Below are 25,615 nucleotides of genomic sequence, written 5' to 3'. Positions count from 1 at the left end.
AGCAGTGAAACTGCTCTCTGTGGTGGAAGATTTTTAAAAAGAGAGGTGAGTGGCATTTTTTTCAAAGTTTGACTGTGGTTACATGGCAGAAAATGTGAAATCCAATAAGTGAGTTGCCCAAAAATTAGAACCTTCCCTCAGAGGTGTGGGAAGGTGCTCTCTGTGTTAAACTAGTCATCATTTCCCCATGAGTGTGTCCCAAAAAGGAGTGTATTTGGGTCTGCTCAGGAAGAAGAGAGATGTCCTTGATTCTGAATTTTGAGGAATCCTTCATGGTAAAGAGGATAGAACATAAGCATGCAATGACTTTCACATTTCTGAGTGGTGGAACTGCTCATAGCTTTGATGAGTCCAGCTCATTCAGGCTGTGGTGTATCAGCATCCCTGGGAAGAAAACATGGGCTGCCAAAGCGCTGTGTGGAGGGAAGGACAAGTCAGTGAGTGGGAGTGACAGCCTGACAAGTTCAGTTGAGAAGTAGGGCAATAAATGTGTGGAGTAATAAATACTAGTGTAAGCCACTGAGATGATGGATTTTCCATTTACAGATTAACACTGGAAGCATTTCAATGGGATGTGTTTTACTCAAACAGGAGTTGTGGGGATTGATGCAGAAGTAACTGAGTGAAAATCTCATATAAGAGATTAGACCAGAATGTCTGATGGCCACTTTAGATCATATTAAAATTTTGAATGTTAAACTGTAATCTCTTTTTGTTAGATTTGAATGGCACTTCTTGGTGGACTCCTCAATATCCCAAGTGGCACTGAGGTTTCCATGGGATTGTAATTTTGCACAAGCCCATGCTGCATGCCTGAGGACACTTGGCCTTATAACCCTTGCTTGGGTAATACAGACAGCCAGTGGACCTGAGCATCTAAAAAAGACAAATGTGTTGTGGATGAAAAGGAAAGGAGAGTCAGTGAATATTAAAAAATATCAGACATTCATAGAAGGATAATACTGCCTTTTGGTTCAAGTTCCACAGATGGGTATTTAAAGCCCTCATGTAAATCTGATGAAGTGAGGGGCTGAGGCAGTTCTCCTGACTTCAGTGGGACCATTTTGAAGAACAGGGTTAAGTGATTCTTAGTGGACTGGGACAGAGAAGAATACTGACAACATGGTTATCTTTTGCATCTAGGGCTCTTTTTCAATCTCTGATAAAATTTGAACCACAATGGAAAGTACATAGTTGGAAATTGAAGAAGAAATACAAAGATCCAGAATTAAAATTCTGACTCTTGAGGCATAGCAGAGGAAGGGGAATACATATAAGCCTAAGAAGTGCACATGGAAGTAGTCCCCAGTTAGTGATATTCATCACTATTTAGGGATGACAATCACTGTGGAGCCATAGGGGGGCATAGGAGTAGGGTCTTTACTGACATTCTCCAGGCTGAAATAATGCCACTTCTTTCTACAAAGAAGTACTTGCCAAAGCTTGGTTTTTGGGCTGATATTTTGTTAGAACACCTAACCAGCAATGTTGAACTATGCTATTTTAATGTTCATAGGCAGATGTTATATTAATTTTTAAAAAATATTTATTTTTATTTTTCTGTGTAGAAAAATAATTAATTTAAATTCTAGAGGTCATGCTAAAGTGAAAAATCAAGCATTTACCCAAGCCAAAATTATTTTTCTCTTTTCATTTTGTGGGAACATGGAGTCCCTTAGGCATTTACAGTGTTTGGAAATGACTGTCTTACATGGAACTCTGTGTCATAGCTCAGATTCACAGGTTGGTATGGGTCATAATTATCATAGGAATTAGCTGAAGACCATAGCAATTAACTATTTTTATGGCTTATTATCATATTCTAAATACTAAATTGTCTGTCAAATAGTCTGAGAGATTTGATAGCTGACCCACAGACAGTGCACTGCCTTTGCTTACATACTTAAGCTACAAGTATTTCTAGGAAGATATAGCTTATTAATTCATTATTAAGATATAGCTTATTAATTCATTATTATTTTATTGATGTTCAATTGATGTCTGATTAAATATAAATTAGACACTTGGTAATAATAATGTAATAGGATGAGGCAGGTGAGATTCCCTCAGGATAGTTTGTAATGAAGCTTCAAGTTTTTAATAATCTTAAACTCATAAATAAATTATTACATGTGAAATAAATGCAAAAATACTGAAATAAGCTATAAAAATGTTAAGTGGTGGTGAAGAGACACATAATCTGCTGGGAGATCTGTGTGAGAATGTGCATTTGGCACTAAGTCACATCGCTCAGAATCAGAGCTCCTCTCTCCTTCCAACCATTTCATATTTAGGTGTGTAGCTACCCCTCCTATCCCATTATTATGCTGCACCATCCTGTTGCCAGACATTTTGCTTTGCCTGGGAACAGTGTTAATTTAATGCACTCAGGTGACCCCAGAGGCACTGGAATGACACGGCAGCAGCAGCCCAGAGTGCTGCAGTGATTCCTGCTGCTCGCAGAACTGCCGGGAGAGCGGGTGCTCTTCTGGACAGTTCTCTGTGAACTCTTCAGGGAAAAGTCAGGGGAGCTGTCTCTTTGACCATACTGTCAGTGCTGAGAAGGACACATCCTCTCACTTAGCTGAATCTTTCATCTTTTCCTTGGAAGACAGATTTCCCAGGTGTTCCTCTGTTTTTCTTGAAGAGTTATCAAGGAGACCATGTCTCCCTTAGATAAGAAAAGAGAGAAAGGAGAACTTACCATTATGTAAGAAAAGAAGAAAGCAGAAAAGGACAGGATTCTGATAGTGTATTTGCTGCTTTTTTTTTTGGGGGGGAGGTTTGGGTCCCAAATATCCTGCAAAGGTTTCAAGAGATCCAAACCCTCCAATTTCTTCAGTAAAACCAGCACCATTATCCCAGCCTTGAAAGACAGAGTGAGATCTCAAGGCAATACTCAGTGTCTGTGTTTTAGACTCACCATAGTGGGATTTGCAGAAACTCAGCACATTGAAAAAGCTCCTGGTAATTTGAAGAGTTAAGTCATGCAGCAGGTTAGTAAATGTAAAGAAGCATAGTTCCTAAGATTAATTTTGCAGTATTTTCATCAGTAAGGGATAAATAAAAGTTTGAAAATCTGGCCCTGTGACTATAGTCACTGGTTTAGACTTTCACCTAAAATTATATTCTAAGAATCTGATGGTTATTGAATGGCCAAAGGATTACAAACTAGAAATTTGGCTCAATACAAGGTACAGAAAAAGACAAGTATGCTGCTTTTCAGATGTGAGAGACCTTGGTTGCTAGGAGGAAAGTATTCAAGTGTTTGCTTATGTTTTCCTGGGGTGTTAACAGTGTGGGATAAACAGATAACACCACACCTCTTAAATAACATTTTCTTAAATAGTGAAACTATTCCCTAATGAAGAAATTGCAGTAATCATATTCTGTAAAAACAGGTAGTTATGGCATCTATGTAATTAAAGTGCTGAATTTTTCCAAACAAAAATCTGCCAGCAAATATATTTTTGCATATTTGTGTAATTGGAGATTGTCAAATCAAATTCTTGTTGAAACACAGAAAATTGTTGTCTCTCCATAACAGGGTAAGGAGAGAGGAGTCACATGTGTGATTTGTAGCATCCATAGCAAAATGATGTTCTTTTTGGTAGCTATGGTTATTCCTGTGCATCTGCCAGGAGGCCCATGGGTACAGAAAACACATCCAGCTTGAATCATTCTTCACTTTTTCCATGATGTACCAGGCCAGCATGGTCTGGTGGAACTGTTTGCCAGTTCCTGTCCATACACTTGCTGACACTTCTCTGGGGAGCCACATTAAGCAATTGTTTGGGTCACCAGATGTCTGTGCCTCCTCCTCCATGTGACAGTGAAGGCTGGGCTTGGGAAAAGGTCCTGCCCTGCTTTTGATGTTGTTTGCATACTGCCCAGATTTCTTGTGACTTGTGTTACTATGACAAAAAGCCCTTCCCAGGCTCTGCTTGCTGCCCTGGATATAGGAGTGCTGTTAGAGATGAATAACTGCTTTGCAAGATCCCTGCCACTTTCTCATGCAGGAATTAGAGAAGTCTTAAGGCTAGTTTCACACCTGGGGCTCTTCTTTTTTGCCATTTTGTTGTCCTGCAAGAAAATAAGATACAAATTACTTCAAGAACAGCACCTTCTGCTTCAACTTTGATGCAAAGGCCTTATCATTGAGAGAATTTACCTGAAATATTAAAAAGGCATTAAACAGGCATTCAAGCTGTTTGGAGCCCTACGTGCCTCTGCTGTGTGTACATAAAGCTCAGCTCAGGGAATGTAGCAAAAATTCTGCAACCTCCAGAGAAACCTACAAATTTGTTGTTCTGTATTTGCTCTTGTCTCCCTTTAAAAGGCTCCTATTTCTGCATATCTTTACTTAAAGTTACCTCTGGTGAGGCAGAGGATAACATTTATAGTAATTGATAATCAAAAGGAAAGAGGAAACAAAGGAAAAGGCCAATAATGCAAGACAATTATTAAGTGCCAAATATAATTTGTCAAAGGAGTTCCTTCTAAATTGGATGAAGGCAGCATTTTTTCAGATCGATACTGCCTCAGTGAGTCCAGTACAGTTCTGGTAGCTTTTGGCTAACAAAGAGGAATTGATATGTCCTAGGTGTAAACATTAAGACCAAAGAAGTTAGTGGATTAATAGACCTTGACTGTGGTCAGGTATTGCTGTAAAACTGGGATTGGCAATGTGCAAGGCTTGAAGCTGGCACAAATCACATCCATGGCCTGATTAGCTATGAGCCAGCCTCGTAGATCAGCACATCCAGAAGTTCAAAGCTCCACAGTAAGCTGAGCTCAGTAGTAAATATTACCAAGGAGTACATGCCCTGGTTCTTGGTGATCTTATTGGGAAAGCATGTATTGAATTCATTCAGAGTTTGAACTGCCTACCAGACAAAGTGCATTAAGTATTTGAGCCAGCTGTTGCCCATCTTTATCCACATATGTTACCCAGCTTGACACATTTAATTACCAATATAAGTTGTTCTTCCTGTGACTTAGTATGATACTATATTCTTACCCAGTGTTACTTTGGGTCAAATACTGTGTTTTATTTCAAAATACACGGTGGGAATAAAGAAGCAGGTGTCATACAACAGAGGAGTAACCTCATAACAGGAAATGGCGTTTCAACTAAAGTTTCAGAGGGGGAATGATATTCTGGGTATTTCATAGACCAGAACACCCTGATAGCCTGCTGACAGAGGCAAGCAGCTCCTTGTTCCTTAGCTGGTGTTCATCAGCCCTTACTGTGCCACAAGAGCCCTTGGCTCTGGCAGCAGAATTCTGCATCTGTAGGAACAAAGCCCTAGACAAAGTCTAAGGAAACCACAAAAACTTGTGCTGAGTCCCAAGAAACAGTGTTTGCAGTAGAACTTGGGCATCCTAATTCACAGCCAGCACAGATTACTAGAGACCAGACCCAGGTGGCACTCTGGTATCCCTTGGGAGAAAGGAGTCATCTGTACGTGTGCACACCTACAACTCTGGATCTGGCAGCCTCACACCTTCCTGAAGACAGCTCTGCAGCAGGAAGGAGCATCACAGCTGCATTTTTCATCAGGAGAATATGCTAATTTTTGCTGCAACAACTGTATATTACCTGGCAATTATTCTCTCCAGTCTCTTGGGTTCACTCTATCTGTGGTTGTGTTTAGAATCCCCAAAAGATTATGTCATAGATAGAAGACACCTGATAATATATAGGCCCTTTCTATTTTTTCTAAAGCTGTATTAATATAATTTCTTAGGTGTCGTCGTGTCTTTCTCAACGTCAATCCATTTTGAATCATGCAGACACATCAGGGAAAGAACAGAGCCTGCTGCAGCCTGTGAGCAACAAGACATTTCAGCTGGACCACTGCATAAGGGCTTTGCAAGACCGCCAGTATTTTTTTATATTCAGAGTTAAATAGAGCAATAAGATGGAATTTCAGCTTTAGTGCAATGGATTGCAGCTCTTCAGTCAATCAAATTATAGTTCAATCAGTTCATTTTAATCACTTCTCTGGAGAGAAGTAAACCCCTATGTTGAAGAATATGCAGCAATTTTATTGATGGAAAGTTTAATTGTTTCATTTTTCCTTACCGTCTGTAACATACTAGACTTTTAATCAGTGGGAACTGAAGTTATAATGAAGTAAAGTCCACTTTCCACAGTTCACAACTAGCTGAAAATAATTGGGTTGAGACTCCCATCCAGACAGTGTAATGCCTCTGGCATTTTCCTGAAAACTACACTTAATTGCTTTGCTGATGTTGTTAAGTGGTCCTAAGGGGGATGAAGTAGTAAAGCTGCTCACATATGCAGGGAAACAATACACAAAAAATGTCTTACAAGGTCCTTAAAGGAGGACCAACTAGTGACTAGAAGACAATATATTGCACTTTTTCCCCTCTTTTGGGAAAAGTGCAATATATTATACCAGAGAGAACACACAGGAGAGGCTGATAAAATAAACTGGAAATTCTATAAACACTATTTTTATTTAAGGGCAGTAAGCTTGGGAGCCGAAATACAGAAAACGTCAAGGCTCTTGCAATCAAACCTGCATCTTTAGGCTAGCCCAAGTTGCTTGGCATTTTTATGCTGAACACTGGTGAGCTGCTGCCTGTCTTCAGCACCTTGGCCTGAGGAACAGATGTACTCCTGTCCCCAGGGAGGGAGGACAGCTTGCTCTCTGTTCTCTAAAGTGACAGGATGTGAGCCAGGCATGAGCTGAGAGCCTTGTCCAGGCATCAGTGGGACCAGCACATGTACCCTGTTAGGCTCTAAATGTAGCCAGATAAAGAATAACACTTTGTCACATTTCCTTATTTGCTGAATTCTTAGGAGACCCTCCATGATTGTATGGCATTTGTTTAAAATGATGAATTAACTGATAGTCTCAAGGATATTCTGATGAAGAAATGCATTAGCTGTTTAATGGAGAAAAATATTTATTTAAGCTACTGCCCACTGAAATCAGTGTTAGAGCTGGAGCTGTTTTGTGGAGAACTATAGAGCTACTTTAGATTTTTTTAAGTGGAGGGCTTTTGTTGGGTTTTTTTTGTCTCTGTTTATTTAGATATGTGGGCACAGTAAAGTCTCTCTCAACAACCTGAACTTCCTCAGCTGCTATTTGTGTAAACTTCAGGATGACCTTTGCTTATTCTGTTCTTGCTTTTACAGGCTCTGAACTGAACAACTACCCCAACAACTACTGATGAATGTCTAGAAAGGAACATAGGCAAAATTGAGACATGAGGCCTCTGAGAATCTCTGAATTGACACCTCAAATTTTGGCCGGCATATCTCTCCCAGCACCTAAAATTATGCTTTTTCCATTAAAACAGGCTGAAGTCTATAAGGACTCAAGTACCTTGACATGTTAGCCTGACCATCCCCCCCTAATATTAATAAACTTTAACACATATTTCTCCTATGGTGAAATAATCACCCCCCATGTGCTGGAGCCGCCAACCATGTGCCAAGGAGATCAGCCCTCAGTGAGAAAGTGCCCTGTGTCCAATTCACTCTGCTTGCCTGTCTCTGAGAGAACAGCTCGGCAGCAGCAGTGCTTGGGCTCTGCTATTCCTGGGCTCTTGTTTTGCCATGAGTAACATGAATGGTTTGGAATGGTTTTAGCAAATGCACCAAATGAGGACTGTGTTGTGACAACTGATGGGAGACGGTGCTTGGGTTTCGTATTCTAAGAGATGCTGAAGGACTGGAGGAACCCGGGCAAATGTACAGTGCAGAGGGCAAATAACCAACCTGGTGTGGCTGGCTGAAATTTGCCTCTGTTTGTCTGGCTGGTTTAGAGGGTACCCTGCCACAACCCTTCTTTTGGGGACAGGGTTGCTGTCCCAGAAGGAGGAGTTCTTCCTGGAGCTGTAATGCAGTCCCAGCTGCCAGCTGGCCTTTATTGCCAAGCAGAGCTGCTTGCTGGGGTTCACATACTTGAAAGTCTTAGCCTGGGTCTCAGTGGAAACAAGGAGAAGAATGATTTGACACACATTCCCATGATTTGACACACATTCCCCTGATTTGACATACTGTGTGGTTACAACATGGTGTGTCCTCCACAAGAAATCCAAAATATGTGTTGCTGTGCAGGCACAAATCCGACTGTTCCTGATAAACTGTTCATGTGGAAGGATACAATTTGCATGGTTGTCATCAAACCCAGTGTATGTATTCATTTGTGGAAGCATGTCAGACACCATATGTCATTAATATGCCTTTGATATGATGGTGTCTGAATAATTTTTTTAACTGCTGAATGGCATATGTTTAAATGTAAGCATCTGTTCTGTGTCTGTACTGTCTGTATTATTTATTAGTTATTTATTATTTTCTTTTGACTAAAAGTTTGATTTAAACCTAGAAGAAGTGTGGGATTCATCTTATTTTTAAAGAAGTAGAGTTTTGGTAGTATTTCAGAATGTGGCCAATATGTATCTTCTCACAGACAAGATGGTAATTTAAAAGAGAATTTTTCCCTTTTCAGTAATCAGAAAAAAAAAAAGTTCTCAGGCCAAACAAATATTAGATTTGAGTACAAGTTGGTTAAATGAAAAAAATATGTTTTAGTGTTGGGCAGTTTCTGCAGTGTATGGATTTGCTGAAAAGAAGTCCTTGTAAGAGCCATATGTTACACCATGGTGACAGTAAATTGGTTCTACACAGAAACTTTTCTGATTCTGTTAAAGAACTTGTTGTATAATAAATGACTTGATAAAGGAATGAAATAATACATTATGTTTGTTAGGCTATTCATTATACAAGGAGTAAACTCAAAACCAGTGCCACAACAAAGAGACTCAAACGTAGTTATTGGAACTCATGAATCAACTGAGGCACTGCAGCACCCTTCAGGAGGCTATAGCCAGCCTAAAAGGCATGGTTTGGGCAAAAGCAGGGAATGACACTTTACCATGATAGGAAAACAAGAAGAGACTTTACGAGCCAACTGGGGGTACCTGAAGAGTCCTGATGAGAATGTCCAATGCTCAAGTACAGGAGGGCCTTATGAACCATTGTGAAGGGAGCAGCTGCACTGGGCTCACCAGCATGGTGGCAGAAGAAGCCCATAAAGAAGCAGCTGCAGTGGCACGTGGTGGCAGGAAGAGGCTCCTAAAGAAGCAGCCATGGTGGCACATGGTGGCAGGAAGAGGTTCATAAAGAAGCAGTGGCACATGGTGGCAGGAAGAAGCCTGTAAAGAAGCAACCACAATGCCACATGGTGGCAGGAAAGGGCCCAAAAAGAAGCAGCCATGGTGGCATACTGTGAATTGCAGAGCTACAAGTACCCACTCAGTGACCCCTCCAGCCGAGCTCTGTGAGTGTCCACGGCTGTGATGTTCTGCCTTTTGGCAAGAATAACAAATGTCAGCTTTTGGTGGACTTAGGCAGCCTGGGCTTCATATTCTGTTTGTAAAATTTGGCTCAGGCCTTTAACAGACCAATAGCCATTGCATATAACATTGGAAAATCAAATCTGCCAAAATCCAGAAGCTTTATGTCACTGTCACGGAGTCATAGCATTTCATAGGCACAGCTTAAAACAAACCACATCAAAACACACCACGAACAGCTGAGTGCAGCTGGTTGGAGGCGCAGGCCCTGAGCAGCCCAGGGCGCACCTGCGGCCATGGCACAGCCCTGCCCGGGCGGCGAGGGGCCTCGGAATCAGTCAGTGCCATCTTGTGGCATTTCAGGATATTGAAACGCCCCTGAGCTACAGTAACTGCAAATGTCCTTGGAATCCACCACAATTCCAAGAATTGCGATGGTACGGCGTACAAAGCCCGTACAGCTAAATTTGCTTGGCCATAGCTGCTGCGGCTGTGCGCGGAGAGGCTCAGCACCTGAATGATTAATGAGGCAAACGCCTACCAATTATGGCTCATTGGAGGGGCACAGATTAATGCCTGTAATTAGAAATCCCGGCAACAGATGGAGAATTTTGCAGTATCAAAAGCCTGCTCCTTATTAGCCATGCCCTGCGTTGGGCAAGGGGAGACCAGGCCGTGGTGTGCCCTGCACAGACAGCTCCGTCCTGGGACAGAGCCGGCAGCCGGCCAGGGCTGCTCCAGGGACCCCCGCCCGGGGCTGAGGCTGGGTCCCGCAGCCCCGGGGCTGAGGCTGGGTCCCGCAACCCCGGGGCTCTGGCTGGGTCCCGCAGCCCCGGGGCTCTGGCTGGGTCCCGCAGCCCCGGGGCTCTGCCTGGTTCCCGCAGCCCCCGGGGCTCTGGCTGGGTCCCGCAGCCCCGGGGCACTGGGTGGGTCCCGCAGCCCCCGGGCTGAGGCTGGGTCCCGCAGCCCCGGGGCTGAGGCTGGGTCCCGCAGCCCCGGGGCTCTGGGTGGGTCCCGCAGCCCCGGGGCTGAGGCTGGGTCCCGCAGCCCCGGGGCACTGGGTGGGTCCCGCAGCCCCCGGGCTGAGGCTGGGTCCCGCAGCCCCGGGGCTCTGCCTGGGTCCCGCAGCCCCCGGGCTCTGGGTGGGTCCCGCAGCCCCCGGGCTCTGCCTGGGTCCCACAGCCCCGGGGCTCTGGGTGGGTCCCGCAGCCCCCGGGCTGAGGCTGGGTCCCGCAGCCCCCGGGGCTCTGGGTGGGTCCCGCAGCCCCGGGGCTCTGGCTGGGTCCCGCAGCCCCCGGGCTGAGGCTGGGTCCCGCAGCCCCGGGGCTCTGGCTGGGTCCCGCAGCCCCCGGGCTGAGGCTGGGTCCCGCAGCCCCGGGGCTCTGGCTGGGTCCCGCAGCCCCGGGGTTGTGGGTGGGTCCCGCAGCCCCGGGGCTGAGGCTGGGTCCCGCAGCCCCCGGGGCTCTGGCTGGGTCCCGCAGCCCCCGGGCTGAGGCTGGGTCCCACAGCCCCGGGGTTGTGGGTGGGTCCCGCAGCCCCGGGGCTGAGGCTGGGTCCCGCAGCCCCGGGGCTGAGGCTGGGTCCCGCAGCCCCCGGGGCTCTGGCTGGGTCCCGCAGCCCCCGGGCTGAGGCTGGGTCCCACAGCCCCGGGGCTCTGGCTGGGTCCCGCAGCCCCCGGGCTGAGGCTGGGTCCCGCAGCCCCGGGGCTCTGGCTGGGTCCCGCAGCCCCCGGGGTTGTGGGTGGGTCCCGCAGCCCCCGGGGCTCTGGCTGGGTCCCGCAGCCCCCGGGCTGAGGCTGGGTCCCGCAGCCCCGGGGCTCTGGCTGGGTCCCGCAGCCCCGGGGCTCTGCCTGGTTCCCGCAGCCCCCGGGCTGAGGCTGGGTCCCGCAGCCCCCGGGACACGGCTGAGCTGTGCTGAAAGCCCCTGGGCAGCCCCCATCGCCCGCCCACCGGCGACCCTGCGAGCTGCATGAGCTTGATGCACAGGGGTGGCGGCTGCTGCTGCTGCTGCATCAAACCCTTCCCTCCAGATCCCCAACACTCATCCCTGGGACACCAGCCTGAGCCTGAGACACAGCAGCAGCTGCTGGTATTGACTCAAAAGCATTTTAGAAAAGTATTCCTAACACCTATCCTACTCTCCCCATCCACTTAAATAGGTGGAAAGGACCCATAAGCCTTCATGTTATCATTTTTGAAATATACTAACCATACAAAATGAGAAAATGTATAATATAATTTGATACATACATCATGTCCTCCTACTCTTTAAAGCAATTTATATACTATAAACACAGAAGACATCCACTAGATAATGTATTAATGTAAGAATAGCTATAAAGGTATATATAAAATATGCATATGAATAAATAGTTTGTGGAAGAAAAATATATAAAATAAATAATAAAATTATAATAAATATGTAAGTAATAATATATAATTTTCTTTATATTGTCTGTATATATAAATAGAAAATGTGCTGCTTTCCAATAATGGAAAACCTCTTTTGCAGTACCTGAAGAGGACACATACTGTTCCTAGCAGTGTAACATTTATTGCATTAAAATAAAGGAAATCATAGCAACTTCAACAAGATTAAAACCAGCTCTGAGGCCTGTTTATTCAGCTGGTGGCCAGGGGAACATCCTTTCTTCACTGCACTGAGGGAAGGTGGGCAGACCCCTGTGTCCCTGTAGGTAACACCATGGTTCACTAACACCTTTAATTCTTCCTTGTCTCATTGCCCACTTTGACACTGGTCAAGCATCCCAGACACTCACACAAAAGGCTTTTTGGGAGTGGTTACAGTGTAGTTACAAACTAAGAGCAATTTCTACTTTCTACCTTCTCCACTTCTACCAAATATTCAGAGATTTTTCTTTTTCTTTCCATGACCCCAGATTTAATTTTTTTTTAGAAGAAAACACAGTGTCAATTTTATCAAATCTTCTGAAAAGAAAATCACTTCCACATTATACAAGTTTCATCAAGGACTTGAGCCTTGATGCTAATTCAGTATAATTTTAGTAAATAGTGGGCTTTTCTTTGAGCTTTGCTGGGAAGTAGTTTCTTGTACAGTTGCCAAATACAATTGTGGTGGGTTTGGTCTAGGGTTTATTGCAGGGCACTGAATCCTGTTATCATCTCTCTTTTTGAGGACAGTAGAAATGCTCTGATTGCAGACAGACAAAAATTTTAGAACTTACAAGGAGTCAATTAATAGTAAATTGAAAACTATTTTTTTTCCTCTTAATTTGATCACAAATACAAAAAAACCCCTATATGATAAATTCATTGTTCTGAACTGCCATTATGGTTTGTTATACATATGACTAATGGGTTTACTCTAACCTGAACAAGGCACTTCTTATTTTCCAAACCAGGCAAACTGAGTTTTTATCTTCTATTAGCATAAGCTGCTTTATTAACAGAAAGTAATCTTCCAAATAGTTTGAAGCCAATATGATAATTATAACATAATGAATTACAATTGCTTGTTTTCTTAAGATGAAAGAAAATAATATGTCTCACAAGTGTCTCTAATTTTCAAAACTTTATATAGACATCTGTTGGCTGAACTCTCACTGTAAATCTATAACATAGACAACTATTTCCTCACTGTCATGCTGGAAATGAAATATACCTTTTGGCCATGATTTGTTTTTCTCACTTATCCCCTGTCCTGGTAGCAAGCACTGAGTTTTATTTTCTGATAGGCCAGATTTTTTTCTAGTTTTGCATGTAAAAATTTCCAATAAGCCATCTTGGAGAGGATGATAGCCTAAATTCCCACTACTTTCTTGTGGTCGAGGTGTCTGTTAAAGCATTATTTTGTTGCTCATCAGAGGGTCTGATGTAGCTGCAGTGTGACTGGAAGGGACCTTCTTCTGATGTAGCCGTAAAATATCCCCAGACTCTTTCACCATGTAACTGTGGAATTATGCACCCTGCAACAATCTCAGAAAGAATGGAAGCAGAAAATACTGCAGCTGCCACTGAGAGGTAAAATTTAAATTCAGTTCAAGATTTGAATGTCAGAGATACCTGAACACCAGTGTTCTCAGCATTGCTTTTTCATTTTGAAAAATGTAACACAGAACTCACATTTTGAGAATTTAAGGATTTCTCATTTTAGGATTTAGGCTCTAACTTTTGGAGAGACCTTGGTTTGCAACATCCCAAATTATAAGGTGGCCAAACATAGCAATCTGAACTAACTCAACCCAACATATTCTCCCATTTCTTCACCTTACAAAACCATTCACAAAAAGTCCTGGTTTGCCTACAGGATTTGTTACTGCATTATAGCACTGTATATTAGACTGGGCTTCCAAGTTAGCCCTTGGAGAGATTGCATTTCTGCTTTGTAATGATTTTGCCATTGGAAAAGTTCATCTAGAAAGATGCCTCGAAAACAGTGAAGCCACCAGGGGAATTCTTCACTTGAAGCATCCATCACTCCTCAGTAGAGGAATTGGAGGGATGTGTTAAGCTTGCTACATCCTTTGTCAATCTTTTGTTTATTACATTATCAAGTTGCTTGCACTGTGAAAGATTAAAACAGTTGGGTAAAAGCAAAGCATGGAGTTAGTGAGCACTTTGATTATAAGTCAGACATCAAACTGGTATTTGAAGTGCAGAACTACTGAGCTTTTTCTTTGTCACAGAAGCAGATGTTGCCGGAGGCAAGGAGGAATGGAGCCCTGCAATTTTTTTAAACTTGGCTGCTGAACTTTGCACTACCTGAAGAACCAGGCACTGTGTGCAGTTCCTGGTTAGATGCCTTTCAAACCTGTCCTCTGCCTAAGGGCTACCAGATGTGCAGCAGAGGCAAATGGATAGATTTTCCCATTGTGCATCACCTCAACCTGAGGACGTGCTGCTTATTGCTCTAAGTAAATGGTTGGGCTGCTTTATTAATTTAGGAGTCTGACAATAGTATTTTTCCCTTTTTCTTTACTTTAAGGAGAGTTCTTTCCAGTATGAGAATGAACTATTAATGAGCAAAGATAATATACCTAGGGAGGAAGATTTCATCCTGGATATTTATTTAGAATTTCAGCTTGAAAGATCCAACCAGAACCATTTGCCATACATATTATTTCCTGATGACTGTGGTCCGCCACACATGTATTCTGACAACCTTAAAGATTGGTGAGGATTTGTCCACAGGGGAATCCTTAACTCTGGTGACTTACCCATCTCACTACCTAGATGTCCATTTCCTCTGAAGTATCCAAGAAACATCCAGCAAATGATTCTCCATGCACAATGAACTTACTCAGGACCCTGGGCTTCTGGGTAAGTACATTTGTTTCTCTTAGTGTTCAAGTAAAAAAAAAATGCTTCCCTCTCTTTTCAAGAGGCCTTATGTAAACTACAAGGAAATATAACACATTTAACAGGTGTAAAATTCATCTACAGGTTTGTGATGGAGAATACCATTGACCACCAGTAGAACTGCACCCACTTCCCTCAAAGATCACAAGCTGTTACAACATTCCCAACAGATTTTCTTCCTTTACATGCATCACACACATATCACATGTGTATTTGCAAATACCTCCATTGCTGCTGCCTGTCACTCCTTATAGCAGTGTCCAAAACACCATGGTGGAAAGCTGTGTATCTGTGTACCTTACAGAGAGATGAAGGTTTGAACTGCTGAGGTATTCCCCCACATCGCTGCCACAATCCCATGTCACCATAGATGATCTGTGTCACTGAGGGAGCAGACAGAGAGGCTGGCACTGGAAAAGGAAAGTGACTTTTGGAGGGTGAACTAATGCAAATGCCACACTTACAGAAGTGAGAGAGTTAATTTAGTTAATTTTATCCATTTGAGAAGAGAACCTACAGAAGACTAACAATACAAGGTGCAGCTCAGAGCGGAAACCCTCCTCTGAACAAATGTGGGCCACAATAATATTTTCTAATTCACAGCTATCTAGTCTCTTTTAAAGCATATTAGTCTATGCCTGCTTCCAAAAAAAAAAAAAAAACCTGCTATCTTCATAAGATTTTTCTTTATAAAGAAAAAAATATTAGACATTGGATTGTATATAGAATTATTTTTTCCCTAGATAGGTTCCTGGTGTCTTTTTGTATTATGTGTAATCATGAGTGACCCCAAGGTCAATTATTAATGAAACCTCACAGAAATCCCTGCTAGATAAGAAGAAACATGAACATTTCAAGGAACAAAGTATTTGACTTCTAAACAGAATGCCTGCCTAAGAACAAACCTCATTAGGGAGGTCCTCCAGGCAAACATCCTCTCATTATTTATTGTCATGGTTTGCTGAAGATTCCTCAGTGTAACTCACAATTGGGTTTTAAATAAATCTCTCTTTATAGTAAATGTGATATTCTTGCATCTAAGCAACAGGGTTAGCTGAAAACTAAATAAGACCAAAATTTCACATTTCAGGGACTCATAAACAGCTTAGAGTCTGACAGCAATGCAACAAGAGGCAAAAATATGACTGACAACATATGGCTGAAAAGTAGGGTCACAGTGGCTGTACAACATAACAGAACAGTGAGACTGCAAAGAAAAAGCAATTAGCTACAAGTTTTGCTAATGTGGAATTATTTATGGTGAAGAATTTCTTTATAGCACAAGGATGGTGCTATGTTTATGATTAACATTTAAGGCATGAAGGCCTTGGATTTAAGGTTTTGCTTCCCATCCTTCATTCTGGCCTCTAGAGGGTCAGTGGGGCCTAGGCTGTCAAACATTTTGAGGCACTCTGATATCTTAGAGGAATTGGTCTAAGACTCCTGGAGTTCAGCTGCATCATGAAGGATACTAAAGCTCTTTCTCGTAACAGGTACTATGAATGGAAGGGTGCTAAGGACTGGGAATGTTTTATCAAATACTTTTGCTATGGATCTTTTCAAAGTGGTGAAGGTCTGGTAAGATTTTTACATATCTTATCCCATTCAAGGGTTAATTGATGTTTATGCCTAAGGTGACCATGACTTCCATTTTTAATTCCACTAAACTGCTGAGACCTCTTAAAGAAGTCCAGAACGCCTCAGAAATTTCCATCTCTAATCAGAACAGTGTGAAGTCCTCTTCAAGGAGAAAATCCTCTGGTGTGGTCCATTTTTCTGCTGTAGTTAAATAATCTTGGGCTGATTCAGCATCTGGGCTGATGAGCTGGCCCCTGGAAGCTCCTGCTTGGGTTGCTCTGGAGGAGGCTGGAGGGGCAGCACAGTGGAAAGTTCCTCTCCTCACAGAGGACATGCACAGGCCACCCTTGCCAGGGCACAGTCTCCTGACTCCCTTGCTTGGCTCAGTACACTGGCTCTGCTCCTGCCCACAGAAGATTCATTCTCTTAACTTTCATATTTATCACTTTCCATAACAAGGTTTCTCTTCTAAGACAATACAATAGTCAAACAAATGTAAAGGTGGTGAGGATAGAAAATAAAATAACTGTAAAGGTCTTTTTTACTTAGTGTGGTGAAAGGGGATATTATACAAACAGATAGCTTTTTTTAGTGCACCTATTATAGTCATGCCCACTCTTTGCTGAATGCATACCTATAAGATTGTGTGTGTGCAATAAAACCCTTAGTTTATTAAGCATTTTTTTATATTCTGCTATGTCAGTCTAAATTCACTTTGAAGGCAGGAATGATGGAATTGTTCAATATATTGTGTGCACAAGGTTGTGACCTCTGCAATCAGACCCTGAAACACCACTGTCTGCTTACTATTGGGGCACTTGAAACGAATGATGAGGTAGCCTCATAAAACATTGTACTAAATCTGAGGCCTCTGAATATGCAGTACTTGAGCATTTCTATATTCTAACTTCCAAAATATTTACAATCTCTATAGGACTTAAAAAATGAAAATTGAATATACTGTTTTTACTGAACATCTTTTTTCTAAACAAGGTCTTAATCCTGCCAGAGCTCAAATGGGTGAATGGCCTTGTTCTTGTAAAAAAATGTGCCACTGATTTCTGCATCCATTTGTGTTTGTGTCTTGCAAGAGACATCCTGGAATTGTTATTGTGTCATCCAGCAGGAAGGCAAGGTACATCTGCCTGAGTGCTGTGGAGGACATGTCTCTACAATGAGGCACATCCTAACTGGGGGAGGAGAGGGGAATGCTTTTGTTTTAAAAGAGGGACAGAACACCCTCAACAATAAATCTGAGACCCCAAATACCCTGCTCTTAACATAAGATTCTCTGTTTGAAGACTGACCCAGCCAAGCTGGAACATCCAGTGTAAAGCTGTCATCACACTTACTGAACTTACTGTCTTTGTTCTCTGTAACATGTGCAACTAGAATTTTATCAGCCACTACAACAATCTTTTCCTTTCATCAGCTTTGTGGCAGCAGCTCTGCCTCCCTTCTGTGCTGTTACTAGCAGGGTAGCTCCAAATAATTGTTTCTTTTCCACACACAACAAAGACCTATACAGCTTCAGCAGGGCCCATGAAATGGGAATCAACAAACAGTCCAGTTGCTGAAGTTTATCATTGGTGCCTCTTATTCTGCAAAGCATTTAAGCACCACACTTTTACTAAAGCTGCTGTAAATATTCATTCAGTGCTCAGAGGTGAACACAGTTCATCAGACCCCTGTATTTAACTCACTTACAGAACTTGAAAACTTTCCCAGCAGGCTCCTTTGAACAGATGTAATTTATATAATACTTAAAAAAAAATAAAGCTTTATTTATTCCTACCTTGAAGGTACAGGGCCTTGAGGAAAATGTGTTTACATGGTGAAAGGCCAAACTTAACCATTCCATGATCCACAAAAGGAAAGCTGTCACCAAGTTGGAAAAAGCCAGGCTGTCCCACTCACAAAATATTGTCTTTGTTCTCTCTACATGAATCAATTTGTATCTGCTGATAACCCACTTCTTTCCAAGGATTTCAGGTTTAGGATTCCCTTTGATGCCAGACTCACTGCTGGAAACAGTAAACCACTCTAACTTTGATGGAGCTACAATTATTCCCTCTAGTCAGCTATTTGATTGTTTCTGCTAAAAATCTTATGTCACCGTTTCATTTTAGGTAGGCTTCCCCTCCATCCTTTCTGATTTAAACCATGCCAGTTAAAAGCTGCAAATCAGCCCAAGAGGCATGTAACTTTTCATATAAAATATGCATAAATTCATCCTTCCCTATAACATGTATGACTAAAATTACATCAGTGACCCCAGCAACCATTTTTCCTTTCACCACCTCCCTCTCCAGCACCTCTGCTTCCCATCTGTGTTATCCCCAGCAGCGTGGCTGTGGTGCCTCTGACAGAGTCACGGGAGCACAGGAACCACCACGCCCAGGGCTAGAGGTGTCTTGGTCTGAGCACGTGTTGGTGCCAACACTTGTGAGGGTTTCAACCTGTCTGGGGCACAGGAGGGTTACATCAGGCAGCTCAGCCTGGTAATGGTAACCTAAGCTACCACAGCAGGGAGGTGTCTGTGGTGTGCTGTGCTTCGAGCAGCGCTCAGAGCCTGTGCCACTGCCTGACACCGACTGATTAAAATCCAGGTACTGCGGTGCTGTCAGGGAAGAAGAAAGGGGACTTGCCGTGCTCTTGTTGCTCGTGGATCTCCAGCAGGGCAGCAGCCAGACACCAGTGCACAGCAGCCTCGTGCTCTTCCACCTCTTCAGAGAATTACTTTCCAGTCAGCCTGAGGAGATAAAGAACACACCTGGTTTTTAAGACAGCCTGTCCCTCCACACAGACTCCAAAGTCTGTGTATCACAGGTGATCAGTTCCTCATGACTGGGGAGGGGACTGTGAGAGGAGATGAGGGAGATGTGAGAAGAACAAAAATATGAAGTCAATAATGGGCCTTACCAGGAACCCTGCAGCAAACAAGACCAGGTCCTAACAGAGAAAGAAACAGAGCTATCTAGTTACACTGCAAATATAGATATAATCTTCCTTTTCTCCACAGCTTTTACTTGCCATCTGTAAAAACCAGACATTCAAATTTCTCTGATTCCAATTTTCAGGGTATCCCCAAAGCCCAGACTACACTGCTAGTGGGAATGGAGAAAAGGATTACTTTGCCAGGCAGCCTAAGACATGGGACTGGAGTTTTAGTTTTATTTTGTTTAATTCTCAGGGCTTTCCCCAGTACAAAAATGCAGGGTTTCCCAATGTACCTTTTCATCTCATCTCACAGATGATGAAATAATCATTTCCCTTCGCTCTGAGGCTGATGTGAAACCCTCAAAAAGACTAACATATGTGGTGTCCAGACATGGGGACACTCTTGAGCTCAGGCTTACATTTTTGGCCTTCTGGAGTCACTTCTCCATACAGCCCATGCAGGTAGGAAGGCAAGAAGGAATATAGAAGATCCCAGAGAAATCTCTGCAGACCTGACATTCTCTTACTCATTTGTGTTCCAAACCAGGCATGTTTCTGTCACCTGTTTGGTGACAGAACTGTCCTTGTCCTCTACAAAGCAGAGGAAACTGGAAAGATTCTGGTCTTCCTTCCACCACAGAGGAGGCAACTTGGCTCCCAGGAACCTATATTCTCTACAACAACCATGCTCTTTTCATCTTGGCTTAGTAAGTATTTAGAGGGCAGTTCACATTTTCCCTTCTGCTCTTTGTAACAGAGCTGATTATTGCTAAGGTCAGGTGGCTCCATGAGCTAATTAATATTCACAGGTAGCAGTAAGAAATAAGTACAAACCTCATCTCTCTCCTCAGCTTTAATTACAATATCAGTGCTATCAAATTCCATGTGGATACACCTCCCGCATCAACTCCAAACAATTTCAGATGTGTATACAGGATTCACAGCATCTTTAACTCATGATCTTCTGTCATTACCACGTAATTACTCTAATGCATCTTTACTGTGCAACGCCCTCCAGAAGTAACAACCGTGGAGTGCCTCTTGTAATGACAGAATAGAGACATCAGTGTGGAATCTCTGCTTACAGGGACCTGCAGCATTCCTTCCAGTCCCATTATTCAACATTTCTGAGCAACTTGACTCCTACCTGCCTCCCTTCCTTCCCTAAATTTACTTCATGAAACATTCATGTCACTCTAGCACTGAGAAGCCCCAGGTGGCACTGAAATCCCTGTGGGAATGTAGCACAAGTCAATGAAGTGGCAATAAATTGTCTCACCTTGATCAGCTCTGTGGATACAGGAGAGGAATAGAGGAAGGTGAGCCAGGGAAGAGCAGCTGTATTATGCACCTTGCTGGGCTATGGGTGAGGATCTGGGCCTTCTGTAGACATGGGAAAAGAGGTTTAGAGAAATTTGACAGAAAATGCAATACTGACTACTTAAGCTAGCAAATATCCCTCAGTTAAGTGCTGGTGGAGGTCAGATACAAAAGTCAGTTAGAGAGAACTGGGCAAGCTTCAAAGGGTCTTTGTGGCAAAAAGCTGAAGGATGAGACAGTGCAATAACCTGTTAAATGACAAGCCTTTAATTTCTACCACTATAGAAAATGAAGAACAAAGTACACATTATAAAGACATAAAATGGGATAAATTTTTGAACCTGTGTAAGGATTTTTAAAGAAGAACTAGCTGCAGACATATCTCACAATGCTCTATGCAAAGTATTCCTGTGCCTTTGCAGAGATTTACTAAAATCTCTCAGTATATAAATTCCATCAGTCCTTTTACTTTTCTTAAATTGCAATCATTTTAAACTGAATAATAGAATCTGTATTTGTTGTATTTGGCTTTCTATGTGATAACAGTCACTATGATTAAAACATATGTTTTCAAGACTTGAAAATGACAGTTAAACAGGAATGGCATTACATTGTCACCTATCCAAATTGTAATTGGTATTTAATTGTAGCTCTGCAAGCAAACACAAAAAGACAAACAACAAAGGAACCTCTGCTCTGATTGAAAGCAATTAAGAGAGGAAAACCCAAGAGAGCTAATATATGAAGTTTCAGGGAGGAAGTATTCTTTCCCTGAAATGCAAAGGCCCTTCTTGAATCTGAGAGAGGTAAAGCATGGGAATAGTGCAGCTGTTTCTGGGAAGTTGCCTTTTGAGTGGAAATGGAAATTAAAAGCTGCCAGGCAGATTTTTATCTCTCTTGTCAAATTTATATTGTGTATGTTTGCTGATGTTCTGTAATATCCCAGCTAGATCTGTTGTTTGCATATTAACTGTTTTGTGTCCCAGATGCTCATACAAGAATCATATTTTGTGAAAGATATAACCATCACTTTCAACAGTATATTTTTTTCCCCTAAACACCTTTCCCTCTGTCTTGCAGAAGACTCAAAGAATCCCTGAAGAACTACTTTAGGATGGGCTTTTTCACCATCAGCTGGTAGGGACATGCAGGAAGCCATTCCTGAGAAAAAGGACTTTCACAACAATCACTGTGCATCTAAACCCAGTGAGTTTGCCTTTAGGGCTACACTGATCCCAGCCACGGAGAGATGGAGCTGAGGCAGGTTCAGGGGAGCTGGAATCCAGCACGTTCTGAGTGCCTGGGTCCAGGCCTTGGCTCTCCCAGGGGTACCTGAGTGAGAGTGAGGGTGGGTGATGTGTAGTTCACTCATGGAATATGCAGAGCTGACACATGGAACTGGACAGAGATCTTGACAATGGACAGGGTTTGTGGTTTCACAGGGTGTCATCTCTAATTATCAGGAAGGTTCCCTGGTTCAGTTCCAGAATGGAAAAGGAAAATATTTTTATCTACTTTAACACCACACTGGCACTGTCAGATGATTCATAGGCTCTAGAGAACACAGACATTACCAGCTCAGCACATTTGTGTACCAATCACCATTTGTCATATGTGAGTACTTCCCACAGTCCTAAAAAGGGATTTGTTTTCTGTATTATTTGCAGGAAATGTAACAAACTCCACACTGAATAGCAAAACAAAAACAGCACTTGATTGTTTTATCGAATAGTTGCCTATTTACTTGGCAAAACTTCACTTTAGGATTTTTTTTATGCTGTCTAATAAAAGGACCCCCACAGTTGTCTTCTCTGTGGAGAAAACCTGTCGACATCCAGTATAATTTTCTGCATATTGAGTGAAGTGCTTGAAAGTCCCAGATCCATTTTAATATGTGAGCAGCACTCCCATTTGTATGCAGCTGGAGAGAGTAGTTTTATCCTCATTTTAAAAAGCCATATGATAGATTTCTTTCTTTAAACAAATACTGTCTGAAACTTTGCTTTCTTCTCACTCTTTCCCCCAGCATACACCTTTCCTCTCTTGTTAGGCACCAGTGTGCTGAAATCACTGCACACTGCTGACATCTCACTCGTTATACATAAAATGATGCCAGCACCATTTCTTTTTTGATGTCTCTGTGCATGATCTGCTGGAATAATTCCCAGATTATCTGTTTATTAATATAATTTTGGCAAAACAGTTGGTGAGGAAATTCCATTACACTGCCTTGAATAAGGTCTTCATTATTCTTCTCTGAATTTTCTGATTCTGGTTATTGACAGTTTCCATTCCTTTCAATCCAGTCCTGGCCTGAGCTCTCTCCAACCCTGATCCTGCAAGAACTTTGCCACACAGCACTAGGCAGTGCTGCTCAGTCCTTGCACAGCTATTAACTCTGATGCAATGAAATGTTGTTGTTATGGGCTGCAGGGAGCATGTTTAACATCCACAGCTATTTTTAATGATTCTGTCAAAAGGAAGGATTATAGCTCTGAAAGCACAGGGAGGTTTTGTGTAACAGTCACAAAGCTTTGAACTCTGCACACACCATGACTGAACATACTGTTCATGCGCTTCAACACAGCCTGACACTGCAAAAGTCATGGTTGAAAAACAAGATATCTGAAGGTTACAGGACATTTCATGGCTCTAGTGTAAACAATAAAGCACCAAGGATTAAGTGCCAAACATTATCAACCTCCCCGTCTGGATATGTCACATCTCACAGGCTGAGAATGACTCACTCAAATAACCTCAGATGGCAAACCCCCAGGCAGGCAGGTTTGGAGTGATGCTACCAATTCAGCAAGGAGCATGTGGTTCAAGGAGCAGGCACGGAGTAATTCCCCAGAGAGTGCTTGGAGATGCTTTCACCCAAATTCAAGATTTCTGCTCCACATTTTTGTTGTGAATGAAAATAAAATAGTAGATTCTCAAATTTTGCAATGGAATTAAAATGCTGAAAATTTTACATTGGAAAAAAGAAGACTGTTTTATTGCTGATCATTTTGTCTTAAACAAATGAAGCCAACTGTAAAAATCTTGGATGAACCTGGAAACAGGAACCCTTATGAAAGCAGCAGAACTGAAAGCCTCAAGGTTCGTGGGATTGCTTGTTTCTCACCTACCAACAGAGACATATGGACATTCACTTTAACCAGCAATATTGGAATTTACAGTGACCGCTGCTGGAGAAGCAAAAGAATGAAGCACTACTGGGGAAGCTTTCCTAGGGCTTCCAGGTTTCCACCTCCACTGGCTGGGAGTTGGGGTAGGAATTAAGGTATCCAAATTTTTGAAGAAAGGAGTCAAAGCTGCAGGAGCTCCAACTTGGTCCAGAGATCTCAAAAATTCAGGGTTTCCAACTCTACCAAAGATAGCTGGAAGATATGTGAGCTTCAAGGTTCAGCTCCTAGCTGAGCTTCAGAAAACTTGCTCAGTGCCCTGGAGTTGGAGGAAGGTCATACAAAACCCAACAGAAAAGCTCAGAGACCCGTAGAATTTCCTGTGATATATTTTTGATCTCAGTAACTCAGCATTTTCTAATGAAGTAGTGCTTACTGGAAAGTTTCTGCCTATTTCCATTTGGGAAGACATTATTCAGATGGACATGACACATTTTGGATGACATGAGGGAATTAAGTTTGGTCTTCTTGCCAAATTCCATTCTGGCAGATAATTTCTTACCTATTTAAATCCACCTCATATTAACAGAGCCCAATTTTTTAGCTCTCATTCTGTCTTGCAGCTTTTGTACTGTTAAATATTATCCACGTTTCGTCTCCCATGTAGTTGCTTTTCACCAAATTTAGTCCCAGGTTAGAGTATGGATCTGTATATGGGACTGGGAGCTCTGGAGGTCTCTAAAATCACCTGTGCTACTGCACAAACATCAGGATTATTTTTAGTACTGGAGAAGTTTTTGCAGAGCAGGGTGTGATCCTACACAAAATGGAACCAGTCTGATGTCAAATTATTTTATGCCATTATGGCACATGACTGCATTACAAAGCAGCTGTTGTATTTTTCTATCTCCTCAGGAACATTTATTCCTACAATGGGGATACTGCATTGATTCCAATGAAGACCCAGGCCCCTATTGTGCTAGGCACTATAGCAACAGACAGTAAAAGGCAGTCCTTGTTTCTAAAGACCTTTCTATCTAAACAGACAAAACATTGCCAGAGATTTATTCTTCCATTTATAACAGTTACAAAACAACTTGGATGAAGAATAAAAAATGCAGTCATTAGGACGTGATGATCCCAGCTGTGGGATGGATCCATATGGAGGTGGGAAGCCCCAAGCCAGTGAAAGCAACGAGGGGTATAATCCTGAAGCAGCTGCAGGAACATGAGAACTCCTGCAGACTCTCCTGGGAGCCAGGATTCCCCTCTGTTCCCATTTCACCAGGTGCCTGCATGCATAACACAATGCAGAGCTGAAGTGATCTTTCCAAATTCCCTGGCACTACAAGCAGAGCTGCAGCATGGTCCCACTGCTGCTGTCAGGGGAATGAGCCTGGGCAGAGCCTGCTGCTGTCACTGTGCCTGAGATGCCACGGAGCAGTGTGAGCACAGGCACAGCCCTGCTGCAGGGCTTCCTGCAGAGCTGCCCCGGGACACCTCACTGGGAGAGGGCTCACAAGCTGCCCAGGTCACTGGTCTGTCACCAAATCACTGACCTACCACAGGCAGGAAACAGAATGATTCATTATGGTCTGCAACACTCCAGGGTCTCCAGTGCAGGGGCTATTCAGGTGACAGTGAACTCCCTGAACATACTGTGTTTCTTGCTGCAAATCCTCTCTCTAAGGGATACAGCCTAAAAATATTCCTGAGGTACGGCTCGTAAACAGACATATTCCCTGTTCTGGTCTTGCTGATGTTCTGTGCTGTTATTTACTTAAATTGCACAGCACTAATAGGAGACTCTGGTAACTTTTTTTCTTTTCTTTTGGAAGCGATGCAATGCACAATAAAGCAAAGGTGGTAATGATTTAAAAGATACAGGTCTCTTTTCTGGACATTCTGACTATGAATATAATATGAGGTTAGAGTGATGCTTGTTTTTACCCCTGAGTCTATCATAAGATT

At 42.8% G+C, this 25,615-nt stretch overlaps 1 long non-coding RNA gene across 2 annotated transcripts in view; it reads right to left on the bottom strand.

The window, feature by feature from the left end:
- Window positions 1-18,747: 18,747 nt before the first annotated feature.
- Window positions 18,748-25,615, bottom strand: part of LOC116183124 (uncharacterized) — a 120,057-nt gene continuing 113,189 nt past the window's right edge. The window contains exons 5-6 of one of the 2 annotated variants that reach the window (XR_004148782.1): window positions 20,476-20,579; window positions 18,748-19,008 (exon numbers count right to left, since the gene is read on the bottom strand). This is a non-coding gene — a long non-coding RNA (uncharacterized LOC116183124). Of the gene's footprint in view, window positions 19,009-19,040; window positions 19,209-20,475; window positions 20,580-25,615 lie in introns of those variants that run through there. The other variant, XR_002465890.2, reaches the window with a different exon arrangement.

The sequence above is a fragment of the Lonchura striata genome, chromosome 13, assembly GCF_046129695.1.
Source record: "Lonchura striata isolate bLonStr1 chromosome 13, bLonStr1.mat, whole genome shotgun sequence".
NCBI lineage: Eukaryota > Metazoa > Chordata > Aves > Passeriformes > Estrildidae > Lonchura > Lonchura striata.
Note: the sequence above shows the minus strand (reverse complement) of the source record. Positions and strands in the feature narration are given on the sequence as shown.